This window comes from Arvicanthis niloticus, chromosome 15 (genome assembly GCF_011762505.2).
Source record: "Arvicanthis niloticus isolate mArvNil1 chromosome 15, mArvNil1.pat.X, whole genome shotgun sequence".
Classification (NCBI taxonomy): domain Eukaryota; kingdom Metazoa; phylum Chordata; class Mammalia; order Rodentia; family Muridae; genus Arvicanthis; species Arvicanthis niloticus.
This window is the reverse complement of record NC_047672.1, coordinates 39950845-39960923: the sequence shown is the minus strand read 5'-3', so window position 1 is coordinate 39960923 and position 10079 is coordinate 39950845.

The following is a 10079-nucleotide window of genomic DNA, read 5'->3' as shown; positions in this document are numbered from 1 at the left end:
ATCATAGTTAGCAGCTGTGGACAATCTAGAGCAAATCCCATATCCCATGTAGGCCTTGAAAGACAACCTGGTTTCTGTCGAGCACAGGCTCGAAACCCCAGAGACCCCAGGTGATCCTGAGGGGACCCAGGTGGGACCCAGGTGACCCTAAGGGACGGCAGGCATTTTGCCATGCCCCCAGACACTAGACTCCTGACATAGGCCGCAGCCCTCCATAGATTTGTGTCCTTCAGTCATGTAGGACAACACCCTCTATCCCCTCCACAAGGAGAGGGCGTGACTACAAGCCCTGGAGCCTCAAGACCCCCCCCCCCCCCCCCCCCCCCCCCCCCCCCCCCCCCCCCCCCCCCCCCCCCCCCCCCCCCCCCCCCCCCCCCCCCCCCCCCCCCCGAGAAACTGGGATATGGTTTCTCATCTACTTTCCGCTATGACAATAAAAGCTTTAAAACCATGGACTGTTTCTTTTCATCAGGATCAGCCATGGAGAGCAACGAACAAGCCTCCGTCTAATCTCCTGCAGAAGACCTCTCTGCATTTCCAGCCACAGCAACCACCAACCCAAGCCAGCTGCCTATGACCAAGCCAAGCCAAACCACTGTAACAAGCCAAGGACTCTCTGCGTGGCACAGCCGGAGCTTCTCTCCCCTCTCTCCACTTCGGCGGTGGGCCAGTCCAGCCCGTGGTTCCCAGCTTCATCTCAGCTCTTCTACGGCTTCCAGTGGTGCCTGGGTGCCCAAGAACCTGAGAACCAGAAGTCCCCAGCCGCTCTGCATGCCCAGGGACTGTCCCCCCCACCCCCACCCCCCAGCTTGCTCTGGTTCCCTAGGGCCCAGACTGCACTTCCCCACCCCTGGAGCAGTGTCCCTGCAGCAGCTTCTCACAGCCCAGCGCCAGCTTGGGGTGAGAGCAGTCAAATTCCCAAGCGGCCATGGCAGGGGCAGCCACACGACCCCCCTATAACCCAACAATTCCATACCTGGAACTAAAAAAAAATCCATAACATAACTGGGTTAAAAAAAAGCAACCCAAATCTCAGTACACACCTGCTTAGTATAGTTTGAAGGGAAGTATTTTCTTGGGTGTTTGGGAGGATAAGCGGGCTGTAAAAGCTAGGTGGGGTGAAGAGAAAGACGAGATCGGGAGGTGTAGGAAGCCTTGGTCAGCAGTGATATATGTGCCATTCCAAGATGGCGCGGGCATCGTGTCCTCCACAAGTAAATAACTGCGCAGGTGCAAAAAGGCAAAAGCGCGCCAAAAGTCACTGCCCATCCTGGGGCGTATTATGGGTAATGAGTGAACAGCCAATCAGAAGTGAACACGTCACTCTAGGGTGTATTTAAGCTGTGCCTCTTCCTGTCTTTGGCCCCTTCCGCGTTCTTCACTTCTGCTGATACAAGATTAAACCCTCGCTGTGGTAACTACCCGAATTCTGCCTCTCGTGTCTCTCTTCCACGGGCGAAAGGGGACACAGGATGATGCGCGGAACAGGGAGGGCTTTTGGCAATTTTTATAATATGTCTTACTGAATCCCCGAAGTATTCTACTGGGGTACCTGGAGTGTTGAATCGATGCAGTCACAAACAGTGGGATATTCTAACTCCTAAACACAGTGCTTCAGAATCATCCTAGCTTATCCTAGACTGCTGTGTAAATAATCTCATTTTGTTTGTTTTGTTTCCAGACAGGGTTCTCTATGTAGCCTTGGAACTCCTGGAATTCTCTCTAGAGACCAAGTTGGATACAAACTCAAGACATCCTCCTGCCTCTGTCTTCTGAGGGCTGGGATTAAACACATGTGCCTACTACTTCTGGCAATATACTCTAAGCTTGCAAGTATGTCAAAATGTGGAAAGATGAGAGGCACCTACTTCAAATCACTCCAATCATCATTGCTTTGGTAAAGATTTTGATAATTCTAATATTTAAAGGAGAAAACTAAATTCTTGATGATTTCAAAAAGGCATACATCCGGGCGTTGGTGGCGCACGCCTTAATCCCAGCACTTGGAGGCAGAGGCAGGCGGATTTCTGAGTTTCAAGGCCAGCCTGGTCTACAGAGTGAGTTCCAGGTCAGCCAAGGCTATACAGAGAAACACTGTCTCGAAAACCAAAAAAACCAAAAAAAAAAAAAAAAAAAAAAAAAAAAAAAATGTTCTTTTTGATTACAAAGGAAAACAAAATTAGTTTGTCGTCAAAATTATAGAGAGAGAACTCTGTTATATCTTATCAGAAAACCTGGGTTTTTCTCAGTTTGGGAGGCTATGACTGCCACAATAGCTAGATGAGTCACTTCTGTTGTGTATTATAAAAAGATAAGGAGGGAAGGAATATGTTTGGATATGCAGTCAAGTGTGGGGAAAGTGGGTGCCTTTTGCAGGCCCATGCTGAGGTCCCTTCCCCCATGAGGACCAGCCATACACCTTATAGTATAGAATGGAGTTTATTCAGGGCAATGGGAGGGGATTGAGAGGGTAGGAGAGGGAGAGAGAGAGAGAGAGAAGAGGAAGCAGAAGAAGCCGCCAGCCATGAGCACATGGAGAGGAAGGAAGGGAATGGGGGGGGGGGAAGTGGGAGAGGACAGAGTGATGAGCAAGAAGGCAGGAGAGCAAGAGAGAGAGGAGTGGGCAAGCAGCCCCTTTTATAGTGAGTCAGGCATACATACCTGGCTATTGCCTAACTGTAGGGCAAAGCCTAGACAAAATGCTGACAACTTCAATTAGGAAAACAAATGGTCGGGCAAGGTGTTCACGCCTTTAATTCCAGCACTTGGGAGGAGAGGCAGGTGGTATTCTGAGTTCGAGGCCAGCCTGGTCTACAGAGTGAGTTCCAGGATAGCCAGGGCACACAGAGAAACCCTGTCTCGAAAAAAGAAAAAAAAGAAAAGAAAGAAAGAAAGAAACAACAAAACCCCAAAAACTCACCCCACTTTAGGAAATTCTTGAAAACTATAAGTAATCATCCCCACAAGTCAGAGAGGGAACTACAAATAATTTCTTCTACCTCAAACATTGATCTGTAGCTTTATTTTTCTTTTCTGGATTTATGTGTTTCTAGGTTTAACATGAACTTTAGTTCAACCTTAAACATAAATTGGGAAGAAAAAAAAATATCTAGGGTGGAGTCTGCAACGGGGAACACAGAATTCCAAATCAGGGCTAAAAAAACAGATTCAATGGTTTAGGGGAGGATGTGGGTCTAAATAGGAAAACTCTGAGGAGGTGGCCTAGAAACCAGATTTCAGGCTCAAGTACTAAAATTTTAGACCAGGCAACAACACCAGAAAGTCCAAATGAAAAACTAGGGGCCCAGAGATTACGGATTTCAGCTCAGGAATAGAGTAAGACTGTCTCTTTTACCAATACCCTTCACAATGCCAATTCTTCTGTTTTTTCAATCCAGATAAATACATCCAGGGTTGTGATTGTTGCTGAGGTGGGGTTTTTAAGAAGACATAGGGAAACAAGGTTCCAGTTTGGCACCAGATGGCTGGCCGCTCCCACACATTTTCTCTTGTTGCATGTGACCACTGCCTTACCTACAGCCACCATCTCTTGTCTTCCCTTCAGTTCCTGCCTCACCTTTCTCATCTGTGAAGATTGCATTTTAATTTAATTTTTTTTAAAATCTGTTTTGAATTTTTGAGACAGGGCCCTTCTTTGTAGGCCTGGCTGTCCTAGTGATTGTCTGCCTCTGCCTCCTGAGGGCAGGGGGCATTAAAGGCGCGTGCTACCATGCCCCATTACAGTTTTAAATAAACAGATTACTTTTCTACAAGAGAGGGAAAAATGAATTAAATCCAGATTTGGTTTTCATCAATGTATATTACTAAATACTTTGTTAATTAAACAACAAGGTCTGAAATCCAAGAGCAGAAAGTAAAGCAAAACAAACGAACCCAAATGAACTTGTTTCTCTTCTTTTCCCCAGATACAAAAAAAAGTCACAGTCGCAAACATATACATCTTGGATTTCTGCCAGAACTAGGCAGGATTAGTCTGCAAGGACACTGGTCACTGTGGTGTTGGTACTTAGGGACATGGGGGTTATGGTGGATTAAGGAGAATGGCCTCATAGGCTCATATATTTGACAACTTGGTCCCTAGTTGATAGAATTGCCAATGAAGAATTAGGAGGTGTGGCCTTGTCAAAGGACTGTGTCTCTGGAGGCCTGCTTGTTGGTTTCAAAGGCCTCCTGCTATTCCCAGCATCTCTTTCTGCCTGGTGGTTGTAGAGCAACTTGAGAGCTCTCGTCTATTGCAATGCCTGTGATTTACTGTCATAGCCTTTGACACCATAAGTCAAATGAAATGCTTCCTTTTACAAGTCACCACAGCCATGGTGTTCTACCACAGTTACAGAACAGTAACGAAGATGAGGGTAGACCATGGGGTTCATCCAGCCCTTGTCAATCCTTCATGAGCGCAGCTAGCAGATAGTCACCTTGTTTTGATTCTTTTCCTTCATTCTTTATTGTTTTTATCTCCTTACTATTTTGAGTCCTTACCATGAAAAGTTGTTGAAAGGTGATGGATTGACAAAGCACACTTGTCTCTTTCCCAAGACCACATTGGAATGGTAATAAAGAACACAATGGCAAATAGAAAGAGCCAACGTGACTGAAATTTTCCAGCAAATGCTCTGTAGTAGGAAAGCATAGAACAGTAACTGAATTAAGGGACAGAGGGAATCGTTTTGGAAGCCAGAAGTGCTCCTTTGTGCAGGAGAGCTACAGAAGCCCAGGGCAGTTTAAAGTGAGTGGGTTAAGCTTCTGGAGACCAGTACAAAATGTATGCACAAATATATTCACCCTCAACTATATCTGCATGCCCTCCACGGGAGTCCAGATTGTCAAGTGTTTTAATGGAGTTTTTTTTTTTTTTTTTTTTTTTTTTTTTTTTTTTTTTTTTTTTTTTTTCTGCCTTCAAATACTTTCATAGATTTCTTAAACTTCCTTTAGGGCCTGTTTCAGCATAGCTACTCTTGTCAGGAAATTGGTTTTATACTATTAACTTAGTTTAATTATTCCATCTGTACACACTGTCTTTCAAAGAAGCTTGGCACAATTCTTTCTATAACACACATGCTTATGCTTGAAGATAATTATACAATGTTCTCTCAAGACGAATGACTTTTGTGTTTTTCGGCACAGCCATTTATTTTCTAAACCCTTTATCACCCTTGTGTATCCCCTCTGATCTGCTTCCAAATTCCCCTGCATTTATTACACCAAGCTGTAGAGCACAAGACTGAAAATGCAGCCCTCCAGGGAGATCCCTGCAACAAAGAGAAGGCAAGTGCTTAAGGCGTGTTTTGTTCTCCTAGATTTCAAAGCAACTTTCCCTGCCCTGTTTTGTCACTCAAGGTACATATTGTATCTTCTTCCTTCCAAACTCTGCTTGTTGTGTGGGTCTGTCTATATGAGAGACGGAGGTAGCCAATAGTTCATTTGCATCTGTTTAAAGTCCACATGGTCCAAAAGAGGTATCAGAAATTCATAGTTCTTTGTTTTCCTTGGAGCAGAGATGGGACAAATCATAGGGGCTTCTATAGTCTGGACTTTCTGAGATGATGAAATGTTCTGTGTTGGTATGTTGCAGTATGCTGCTGCACATAGGCACATGGTCTGTGAAAACGTGGGTAGGGCAAGGAACTGGAGGCAAGCCCCACCTTCCTGTGGCATTGGGGACCCAACCAGCTCTACCACTGAGCTGTGTTTTTAGTACTTTGTAATTTATTTCTAAAAGGATATCTTCAAAATTTTTCTAAAGATGGTCTTTAACTTAAAATCCCATTTCAGCCTCCATAGTAGCTAGGATCATGGAGATATGACATCTTGCTGGCCCAGAACTTTTACCTATAAATAGTCGTATGTAGCTAGTAGTATGATCTTTGGACCATCCTTAGGTCGGAGACTTAAGCTAAAGAGTGAATCAGAAGTCATTTTGTTTTGTCTCATTTTCATTAATTGGTGATGATCAAAGGATAGAACCTGGGATACAACACAAGCCGAGGGAGAGCACTGTTCCACGAAGCTCTGTCTTCAGCACCCACCTCCTCTCTTCTTTCAGTTTTAACTATTGTTGTTTTTTTGAGACAAGGTTGCACTAAGTTGCCAAAGTTGGTCTTGAAATTGTAACCCTCCCGCTTCATCCTGTCCCAAGTGGCAGATTACAGGCCTTCACCACTAGGACCCATCACAAGGCATCCTGATCAGCCATATTTTAGGACAAATTTGATGAGGAAAAGCATCTTAATGGAATCCAACTTTTGGCTCCTTGTATGTATGTTTTTCAGTAATGTCGGTATTATGTGACTAATTTTTGAGTTTTTTCTTCAGAAATACATACTCAGCTTTTTAGTTAGGACAGTAAGCTTGTTCTCAAGTACATGTAAATGGGCATAAAACTAAAACCACCAGGTGCCAAGATGGTGAACAAGCATGTTTTGGCAAAGAAGAAAAGTACATGAAAATAATCAGGTCAGTTCTAGGTTAAAGAACAAACAAGGCAATAAACAAAGTCCTGTGATCACTGTTCCTAGGGACTTATCAGGATGTCCAAGATAAATGCCACATTCTTTTTTTTTTTTTTTTTTTCAAGATGGGGTTTCTCTGTATAGCCCTGGCTGTCCTGGAACTCACTCTGTAGACCAGGCTGGCCTCGAACTCAGGAATCCGCTTGCCTCTGCCTCCCAAGTGCTGGGATTAAAGGCGTGTGCCACCACTGCCCAGCAAATGCCACATTCTTTTTCTGAGTTTACCTTGAGCTTTATATTATCCCAGATGTAAATATTCTTATCTGAGCCTGCTTCCCTGTCCTAGCCCAGTGTCAAATTCCTACCTGAAGCCTACTTCTGTGTCCTGGCCCAGTGTCAAATTCCCACTAAGTTTCTAGAAGAGGCCTCAAAAGCTCTCCACATGAGAGATTTAAAGTCTGCTGTATATCTGTGTATTTGAGACATATTTTGCTTAGTTGAATTTTTTAAAGGATTTTAAAACTCAGGGACAGTGAACAGATGGGCAAGGATAGAAGTCCAGAATCACCCTTGCTTTCTCATGTATATACATTCTCCAGATAGTATATTAGTCTTTCCCGCTCATGGGAAATATATAAATATAGAATATTTCTTAAAAGCAATATAGACTTATGGTTCTTTGTATAGCTGTTGACTTTATTATTATTATTATTATTTGCACTGACATTTTCTTTCTTACATTTCTGTTTCTTTGAGGTGACATTAAACTTAGAACACCTGCTTCAGCCGGGCGGTGGTGGCACACGCCTTTAATCCCAGCACTTGGGAGGCAGAGGCAGGTGGATTTCTGAGTTCGAGGCCAGCCTGGTCTACAGAGTGAGTTCCAGGACAGCCAGGGCTACACAGAGAAACCCTGTCTCGAAAAACCAAAAAAAAAAAAAAAAAAAAAAAAAAAAAACACCTGCTTCAAGTTGGTGACCTTGACTCTTCTTCCCCCCTGGTAAAATAGAAGCTGTTTGAAAAGTACTTTTCTTCTTTCTAACTTCAAACTGACTGAACTACTTGTAGTTATACCCGGTATATTCTACTTTCTCTCTTTTTGCCATAAGTGATTTTTCTAGTTTGGTTTCTGGCACTGTGGTAAAACACTGACCAAAGCAACTTGGATGTGGATCAGGTTCACTTGGCTTACAGGTTACAGTCCATCATGGGGGATTCCAGGCAGGAGCCTTGCTGTGGGGTAGCCACCAGAGAGGACTGCTCAGACATGGGTATAAGACAATAAGAATGTAGCCAGCTGGTGACTATATTGGATGTTTGGGATCTCAGTGTAGCACTAAGCCTTTCTTGGGGTGAGCTTTCAAGCACAAAAGCCATGTTCTGGGTTGACATACTTCAGTTAACAAGGACAGTTAGCCCAAAATGGAACCACAGAAGCCAAAAAGCAAGGTTAGTACATTTAGAGACTTTCCCAGAACTATAGACTTTGATGGATTGGGCCTTTGTTTTCATTTTTGGCAGGTAGTGCCCTTTATGTCATTTTATGGCCTGAATGGTACTTCCATCACAGAGTCAGTTGTGCTAAGGCCTGGGGGCCCTGTTACAACCTAGAGGCAGGAATTGAAACAGAGATCGTGGAAGAATACTGCTTCCTTGTCCAACCCAAGACAATCTACCTGGAGTGCCTCTGCCCATAGCAGCTGGGCCTTCCTGTATCAATAACAAACCAAGAAAATACCTTAAAGCCATGGCACAGGCCAATCTAATGAAGGCAGTTCCTCTGTTGATGTTTCCTCTTCCCAGGTGATTCTAGGTGGTGTGTTCTACAAGCCCTCCCATGTTTACAAGAGTTCCGCTCTCCTTAGCTGTTGAAAGATTTCCTTCTAAGTTCATCTTGTTCTTGTTATTCATCTGTTGTCCATTTACAGATGACCTTTCCCTATTATATACTTGCTTTAATGTCACTCATATTCACACAATAGCAATCATAGCAAACTTTAATTTCAATATCTTCAGTTCTAAACCATAGCTCATTTTACAATTCTTTCTGTCTCTTTTTTGTCTCTGTCTCTGTCCTTCTGTGTGTGTGTGTGTGTGTGTTGGGGGTGAGTGTGGCTATATGTATGGGGGATGTATATATGTGTTTATTTTTCTGGGTCAAATAAGCTTTTAGGTTTGAGTTGAATTGTTATCTGCTTCTATTCTAGAGACTAAGGGTAGATCAATGTCATTCTCATGAGCAGGTTTCATAGAGTAGGGTCTTTTCAAAACCCATACCAACCCAGGGCTTCCCGTGTGCAATCTCACCATGAATATGAAGAGACACTGGGGACATTCATGCCCTCTTCAGTTTGGGTTCAGGCACACATTGCCTTTTCCCTGAAAACTGAGGAGCCTAACACAGGCGGAGTACTCGACTCAGTTTGATACATATGCTGCTCAGCTTCCAAGAGTCTTTGGCAGACATTTTTCAGAGTTTGAAAAACAAGATAAATAGAATGGAATATTCTAGTGTTTGCTCATCACTTGCTCTACTGAACACCTGGAAACAACTCAGTTTCCTAGTTTGTTTTTTTGTTTTTTGTTTTTGTTTGTTTGTTTTTGTTTTTGTTTTTTTTTCTTTTTTGGCTTTTCGAGACAGGGTTTCTCTGTATAGCCTGGGCTGTCCTGGAACTCACTCTGTAGACCAGGCTGGCCTTGAACTCAGAAATCTGCCTGCCTCTGCCTCCCAAGTGCTGGGATTAAAGGGGTGCGCCACCACCGCCCGAATCCTAGTGTTTTCAATAGTGATGGGGAAACACTTGATTTCTAAAACATCTTCATATCATTCTTGAGACCCAAAGGTTGTACATTAAAAGAAAGAAAGAGCAAGATCGAGAGAAAGAGAGAGAGGAAGGAGGAGTGAAGGAGAAAGGAAAGAGAGGAAGAGATGATAAGAAGAATATTCATAGCTTTTGAGCTCGTGAAGGTTTTCTGAAGTCCACAGCTGCGTATGTGATAGTGGGAGGCATCTGTCTGTCATGGCTTCCACACAGCACGCAGAGGCTCTCTCATGCACCACTTAACTTTGTATCTATCACATTGGAAGTTTAACCCAAACTATCCTAGCAAAGTGTAACCGTACATTAAAATTTTATTCATGCAAAGAAGTCAGTTAATAATTTAGTCATTTCAAAGGTCTAAATTTCCTAGAAAGTTTATATTAAGGAAAGGGAGAAAACTCAAAAGGCCCATGAGCCAAGAATGGTTAGACATCAGTCTCCTTTTCTTTAAAGTATTTCCTTAATTTCCCAACTTCACTATTAGTGTCACTGAGGCTTTACTGAATGTGAACAGTATACATTAACAAAAGCATAATGAAGCTGGCATGGTGGTGCATGCCTTTAACTCCAGCAACCAGGAGATCTCTGAGATTGAGGCCAGCCAGGTCTAATGAACAAGATATAGGACAGCCAGAGCTACACAGAGAAACCCTGTCTTGAAAAACCAGAATTAAATAAAGAAACTTATATGAGAGAGATTTGCTTTAATAAAACTAACTCATATGCAAAGTAATATTGTACTGTATAGAATCAACTTTTCCTTGTGGAAAGATGTCTGTTGCTC